The sequence below is a fragment of the Mirounga leonina genome, unplaced genomic scaffold (assembly GCF_011800145.1).
Source record: "Mirounga leonina isolate KUSES-001 unplaced genomic scaffold, KU_Mleo_1.0 Mir_168, whole genome shotgun sequence".
Lineage (NCBI taxonomy): Eukaryota > Metazoa > Chordata > Mammalia > Carnivora > Phocidae > Mirounga > Mirounga leonina.
Genome location: NW_023270426.1, coordinates 61,512,404 through 61,520,752, shown reverse-complemented (window position 1 = coordinate 61,520,752; position 8,349 = coordinate 61,512,404).

Sequence of the window (8,349 nt, the reverse complement as noted above, 5' to 3'; positions counted from 1 at the left end):
GTGTATATCGGAAGTGTCTTTCAAGGATGGTGATAAAAACTTTTCTTTTAATAAAGTTGAGATGATTGGCGCTCTAGCTGTCATCTCAGACTGATTAAGAGGGCCCCATCAGAAAAGCAGTAGCAGTAATGATGGCCAGCAGAATATGTAGCATTTGCCATGTGCCAGGAATTACTCTTTACACTTTGCCTATGTTAACTCATATGCAACTCATGTGCATATAATAATCATATGAAATGGAGATCTCAGTTCCCTTATCTCTAAGTAGTGCTTAAGAGCAGGGTTCATATAGCCACACTGCCACATCGATGCTGCTTTTTATCATCTGTACCTTACTTAGCAAGTAAAGAGTTAAAAAGAACAGCCCCTATATGTGAGAAACACTCATTAAATGTTAGCTACTGTTACTTTGGAATACTTATTAGAAATTACTACCCACAGTTCCAATTAACAATTTCCATTAAAGTAATTTATAGTTAGTAATTATAAATCTATTTACAGATGTAGATATGGAGGCACAGAGAAGTGAAGTGACTTGCCAAAGACTGAACAACTAGAAAGTGGTGAAGTTAGATTCTATGTCCATGTTCTTAATCCATCCCGTTTTGAATGAAGGGCTGAGAGGGGCCTGGAATCTGCACGAATGTGTGATGTTGCTACCCTAACCCTGGAGAGCTGACCTTTGGACGTTTTCAGCAAAGATTCTAATCTTATGCACTATGCCAGTTAATTTGGATTTTCTCTTGCATGCAGCTAAACTTAATTCCAACTGTATCATGTCTTAATTTCTCCCAAGGGCATTTCCACTTTCAGATCATTACCCAGTTGTTTCTTCTAGATCAGAGTGAAGTGCAGAGTAACAATTTCTTGTTCCCCTTGTATCTTCTGTGAGGTAAATTACCAGCAACATTAGTGAAGCATTTTAAACAGGAAGTTCAAGTTTTAATGGAGTTCATGTTCTCAGATATGTGGGTAGATGTAGGCTGCATAGCTCCGTCAGCATCTTCCCCCAGGTCTGTATCATTTATTGCCTATGTTAGGAGATCATTGTTCACATCCTCTGCATGCTCGGGCATTTAATAGTACACTTTCACCAGCGAAACACTAGCGTCTCTCTCTTTTTTTATTTTCACCCGGTCTCAAGCATGCTTCTATCTTCATGGTCATGAAGTTTAGTAGAAATACCTATCTGACTAGTTTATGTCCAAGACCTCTTGTAGCTAAACTCATGATTTTAAGAACAAGAAGGTATTGAGAAATGGTGGACCTCTTTGTTTAACACAAGCGCTTCATCGTTTCCGCTGGGTGTGTCTAACAGAAGTACGGTGGGATTTGAGTCTTGCTTTGAGCTTTGGCTCTTGGGAACTATTAAAATTGTTTGGTATAAAATGTCATAAGTTAAAAAGCAGGGCAAAATGACGAGCAAATTATTAACATTTAAACTAACAAATTTAGGGATGCCTGGGTGGCTCAGGGGGTTGAGCATCTGACTCTTGATTTCAGCACAGGTCATGATCTCAGGATCATGAGATGGAGCCCTGAGTCAGGCTCCATGTTGGGCATGCATCCTGCTTGGATTTCTCTCTTTCCCTCCTCTGCCCCTCCCCTGCCCCTGCTCATGCTCTCTCTCTCTCTTTCACAAAAAATTTTTTTAAATAAAAATTAAAAAAAAATAAACTAACCAATTTAGAAGTGTAGTTGAATCTAATCTAATATTTTCTATTTGTTTTATCTGATGCTGCTATTAGATAATGTTTAGCTGTAGTATAGAAACTCACCTATAGATCTTATTTTCTATAATTTCAATGATATGGCTAGATAAAGAAATTCACATTAGCACATTTTAATAATTTGCTTTTTTACTTAATTTTGTTTTTACGAATTCTCAGAAGTGAGAACTGGGGAATCCGTAAGTGTTTGAACATGAGGAAGCAAAAAAATTACGTGTAAATTTTAAGCCGGAATAACCAAATAGAATATCTTTTGAAAACTGGTCCATCTTTTGTTACTGCTGCCTAAGCAGTCAACCACAAGGATGTTTTTTTTTTTTTTTAATTTTTTTAATTAATTAATTATTTATTTATTTTATTCTTATGTTAATCCCCATACATTACATCATTAAGGATGTTTTGATTTAACCTCAAATCTTCTCAGATATACTCAGAGGTGTAACACTAACACACTAAAGTAAATACCACAAAATATCCTTTGCCTTTGAAACATAACTGCTGTCATAATGACCATCTGCCGGCTGTAAGTTTCGAACATTCAGTGACCTCTGACATTTATGACAAATTATGTACCAAAGTGCTAGTGACGCCTTGTTAAAATGAAGCCAGAGGCCCTCAAGTTCTCAACCCCTCTTGTCTTTAAAAGCATGGGTTAAATAGCAGCAAGAGGCAGCCTGGACAGAAAACAGACATGGCGACAGCTAAAAGGAAATGAAGCCCTAATCCTCTACCCTTTGACTTTTGCAGCTGGCTTCACTGCAATGTGCTTTCAACCATTAAACTACCTTAACCTTCGGAAGAGCCAAACCAGTTAAAATTGACTGAAAATTTGCACATCACCACATAAGACTTGATTGATTCTTATTTGAAAATTGTGGGGAGGACGGTCGCTTACTGCAATATTTTTAACCAACAAAATACGTTTCTCAGTCATCTCTGGTGCACAGTGATGTTGATGTCATATAAAAAGCAATGTGAAGAAAACTTTTCAAAGTCACAAAGTTAGTCTAGTTGCAAAATACAGTAGTGTCAGTTGGATTTAGACAGAGTAGACTATATTGTGTAATGGCTTTTAAAAATACATAAAAAACAATCTTATTTTTGATTCCAATTCCGAAGATATTGGATATCCCATATGCATTTTACACATATGGGATAAAACAAGATCAGTTAGTATTTATTATAAAAATCTATCGGTATATTTTTGTAACCAATAGTTATTTTATTACAATTGTCATGAGAAACGGTGAAAATAATGTACACAAAATAAACTTATACAACGCAATTTCTTCATAAAAAAAACCCCAAGGCATTTTTAACTTATGATCTCGTGACACAAGGTAATGCTCTGAAGACCAAAATCTTCAAGTTAACATAGTAATTGGTAAACTTATGAGGCAAGCCATATAAAAGAATGGCGTATAACTAACTCTACATGATGGGATGACACAAGAATGTTGACATACTGTGAAATATTAAGACATTTCTTAAGCAAAACCTTTAGAAAAATTGGAGCTCCTAAGTATCCAGTTTCTCACCTGTGTTTTCTTGACTCTTCAGTCAAATAGATTGTGCAGTCTCTGGCATGGAAAAAAAAAAAAAAAAGAGGAACCGAGTGAGGAGACCATAGAGCACGAAGGCATGTACTTAAACAATGCAAAAATCTACATTGTACCCCCAAGCTTATCTAAAAAGTAGTTTACCTATATATTTTTAAAGAAATTACAAAGTTTTCATAACTTTGCTCTGTTGGAAATATTATCTACAGTTTCAAAAATTGTTTTAGATAAAATTCTAACTTGTCCAAATGAGAATGTATGACACCACCCAGGTGTCCCTCTTATCTTTTTTTTTTTTTGGACTACTTTTAGAGGGCACGGGTCACAGATATAGATATTGCACATTCTCTACTATTAGTATTTTATAAATCATTGGTGCCCGTATAAAGTATACACATAAATATATGAATATGTTTGTATATATATATATAAATTTTATAATTATAACTATCATTTTTATTTTAATATTCAAACTGATATTCCAGAGACAAAATCTGGTCTTAAGCAAAATTTATAGTATATTTCCAGTTCCTTTTCTGCCTTTGCATTTCAGTGGATTCTTTCATCCACATCCAGTGCCTTTCTTTGTCCTTTTTGCCTCTCCAAAGACCAGTACGTCCTTTTCCTCCTGTTCCCCATCAAAATTAGCAGCTACATTGTGGTCCCCAGACCATGTTCTCTTTTCTGGAAATGAACAAAATAGTACCAATGAATATAGAAACATTCACAGATTTTTTCCATGGGATGTTAGATCCAAAATCTTATGGATCACAGAACCCAGTGATTTTTCATAAACATATTTTTTTAATTAATGGGATTCCTTTTATTTTCCTAAAGATATCTCTGTTTGAAGTAGAAGGGAGAAGACAAGAGCCCTCATTGCTCATCTTGATTTCTGCCTCTTTGAGCTTCTCTTTAGCTACTGTGGCTTATGAAAGACTCCTTGAACAGAGTTTGAAAAGCATTCTGTAGCCTAACTATACAGACGGATAACTAAGTCCAAAAGAAGTGAAGTGACTTTGGCTCCTTGTCTGAAAGGCTCCTCCTTAGTCTATATCTTCATTTTTAAAAGCTCTTTTTATAGGATTCCTGTTCCATCATGACCGAACTGACTTCTCCTAGAGAAAGTCATTATATACTCTGTTGTTGTCACCTATTTTTCCTTACAGTTTTTAAATAATACTCTGCTGCAATTGTTTGTGTACTTTATGGGGACAGAGACTAACTCATTTTTATCTCTGGCATCTACCAGTGTCTAACCATAGCAGGTACTCATTAAATGTTAACATGTATCAGTACTGTCTTTAGAGTTGACAAGAGTTATGTACAGCCTGATACCGGCAGGGAAAACAAAACAAAAACCTAGAATGACCAGTTCTCCAATCTTTATTGCAATGCTTTATCTACTATGTGGTTTTTGCTTTAGATTCTTTTCTAATAAGACTGTGTATTAAGACCTTTATCTCAGTACTCAACTCAAAACAAATACAAAAATATGAGAATTTCAGATATAGAATAAAATGCTACTGATATACCTATGCCAGAGAAGTCCTATTGTATTTTTTTAAAGATTTTATTTATTTATTTGTCAGAGAGAGCAAGAGACAGACAGAGCATAAGCAGGAGGAGCAGCAGCAGAGGGAGAAGAAGGGAGCCTGATGCTGGGCTCGATCCCAGTACCCTGGGATCATGACCTGAGCTAAAGGCAGATGCTTAACCCACGAGCCACCCAGGAGCCACCCCCCCTTTCTTTTTGTAGCTAAATTTGTCTGTTAACACTTGTGACTGCCAAAACAATCTTTTTCACTGCATGCATACTTCTGGCTGCTTCTTATTTTGCAGCAAGTATGTCTCTTCCACCCATACCCAGGACTTTACAGTTCCACTCTATACTCGTTGGCTCTGTATCATGGGAAGAAATTTTGATATTCTAGGAGTGTCTGAAATAGAATGGGTTGTTCTAAAATATAAATATTCAGTGTTGTTGGTGGGTTCAAGTAGAAGATGAACTGTCTGTTTTGTAGATGTTCAGAAGCGAATTTATTCTTTGAATCAGGGATCAAACATATATCCACACTATTTAATGTACCAATGTGCTCCTATCTATATCCAAAAGCTCTGCCTTCCCCTGTTAAACTGTTACAAAGTCTGTGCTTCTAAGGTAAAATCCTGTATTTGTCCCTAATAAAATCCCTCCTCATCTACTCAAAGACGTCACTCCAGCAATTCTCCCTCTGTCTCCTGTATCTTCAGTGTTTCCACTAGACAAACACAATGTAATACTCTCCATCTTTAACACAATTCCCCTTGAGGAGGAATAAGCTCTCTCACTGCTTATCTTTGTCTACTTACCACCACCGCACTTCTCTACTCTGCCTTGCAGCAACACTCTTAGAAATAGATCTTCCATACATCTCAATTTCCTCCCTTTGCTTTGCTTTGATTTTCTGTTGACTCAACACCAGTCAGCTTTTTTGTTATTCTGAAACTCAGAATTATCTCACCAAAGGATAGAAGGTGGGGGCATTTATAACCTGGAGTCCCATCTACTCGCTACTGTGGGGGTCCTTAATTCCATACATGACCATGGAGGCTGAGTGAGTTTTTTCCGTTTTGGAAAAAGCTTTCAGAAGTTAAGCAGAAAATCTTGGAGGCTGTTAGCATGAACTGAACTGTCTACCATGATACAGAGCTAAATACCACAGTTTCACCTGAGCTTGGAGATTGACCAAAGGAATATGATGCACAGGATGCAAAACAGTGTCTGCTTTGGCCTTTCCTGTGTTTGGTCCATCTTATTCTCTTTTCCCAAATCCTCCTCATTTTCCTAACCTTTAAACTGGCATGCCCCAGGAGTTAATCCTTGACCTTTTTCCTTTTCTAACTACATTTACTACTTATCTGACCTTACATGGTCCAATCACTTTGAAATACTGTTTTTAATGTTAAATTCCAACTTTATATTTACCTCTTTCCTAAATTCTTGACCAATATATCAGGTACCTACACAACATATCTACTTGTATATTAGCTCAAAACCAAACTTTTCACATAGATTTACCATACAACCCAGCAACTTTCCTCCAAGCAATCTACCCCTGAGAAATAAAAACATATGACTTGTATGTGAATGGTTAATGCTGCCTTATTTATAATAACCCTGAACTGGGGGAGGGGGAGGGTGGGGGTAACATATCCATACTATGAAATACTATTTAGCAATAAAAAGGAGTGAAGTACTGATGCCTACTATAATACAGATGAGTCTCAAAACTGTACTAAGTGAAAGAAGCCAAATACCAAAGCCTACGTATTGTATGATTCTGTTTCTATGAAATGTCAGAATAGGTGAATCTGCCAAGACAGAAAGTAGTTTAGTGATTGCCAGGGGCTTGAGATGTATGTGAGGAGTTACTACTGCAAGTAGGCACAAAGCATCTTTTTGAGGGTGATAAAAATATTCTGAAATTAGATCAGATTGATGGTTGCACTACTCTAAATTTACTAAAAATCATTACATTATAAACACTTAATGGGTGAAATTTATGGTATGGGACCTATACTTCAAAAATGATGCTAAAAATAACCCTAATTTTGATCTCCTGCCTTATCGTTTCTCGGCCTTTTGGCTAAGATCAAGTGTGATCTCCTGCCTTAAATTTTCTTCTATCTTTCTCATTTCAGGACATATCAGCTCTGTTTTACCAGTTCCTCCAGCAAGAAACCTTGGAATAATTTTTGACTCTTTTCTCTTCCGTCACAAACCTAATCTGTCACCTCTACCACCACTGATCTCCTTCCCCATTCCCACATTAGCATTGTGGGATATGCTAATAATTAGGAATTACCATTCCTCTCTTGCATTGACTACAACAGCCCCAACCAGTCTCCATGTGTTTATCCCTATGATTTCTTTTCCATACAACAGATTATTCTACTTATTTGTTCAAAATGCTTCAGCACCTTTCCTTCTTACTCAGAGTAAAATCCAAAGATGTCATCATTGTAGGGTTTCCAGATAAAATACAGGCCGCCCAGTTCAACATGAATTTCAAATGAATGACAATATATATATGTGATATATATATATATATATATATATATATATATATATGTGATATATATATATCTCATACATATATCATATGATATATAAATGTATAATATATATATATATATTATACATATATATTACATATGTCCTCTGCAATATTTGGGACATACATATATTAGAACCATTAGTTGTTTATCTAAAATTCAAACTTAAATGAGCATTCTGTATCTTCATTTGCTAAATCTCACAACCCTCCATCCAAAAGTGCTCTATGATCTGGGCTCTCACTCTCTTATCTCACCTTCCTCCTCATTCTTTCTGTTCAAACTACTGAGGCCTTTTCACCACTTTCAAACAAGCTAAGACTATTCTAGCCATAGTGCCTTTGAGTTTGCTCTTCCCTGTATCCAGAAAACTTTTCCTCCACATATCTGCCTGGTTTGTTTTGTCATTTCATTTACCTTTCTGGCCAAATGACAGATCAGCATAGTAGCCTTTCCTGATCCACTAGGTCACCAACTGCTCTTGCCATGTGCCATTCTCAGTTCTCTTGTGTGGCTCTTTCTATCTTCTTAGCACTTTTCATAAATGGGCATGTAACACATTTGTTTTTGTCTATCTCTAACAATGAAGTAGAGGCAGAAAATTTGCCTTTTGGCACTTCTGTACCTAAAAGGACTAGAATAATATATGACAGATAATAAGTGATCAGTAAATGCAATCATCCATCCATCCATTCATTGATATATCTATTCATCCATTCAACACTTTTCCTTTTCTAGGTTCTAGGTTTCAAATCACATGTAGTGATCCTGTCCATGTATCAAGTAGTGTATTTTTAGAAGGCAAGTGGAAAAAGAGAAGGAAGGGTGTGGTGAAGCTAACAGAGACAAATTGACAGACAGAAATAGATATGTGTCTGTAGACTAAGAATAGCAGGAGAAGTTGGATGGGAGCATGGTTGCTGCACTTGTATCCCTGAGTGACAAGCCCACCCACCCAACTG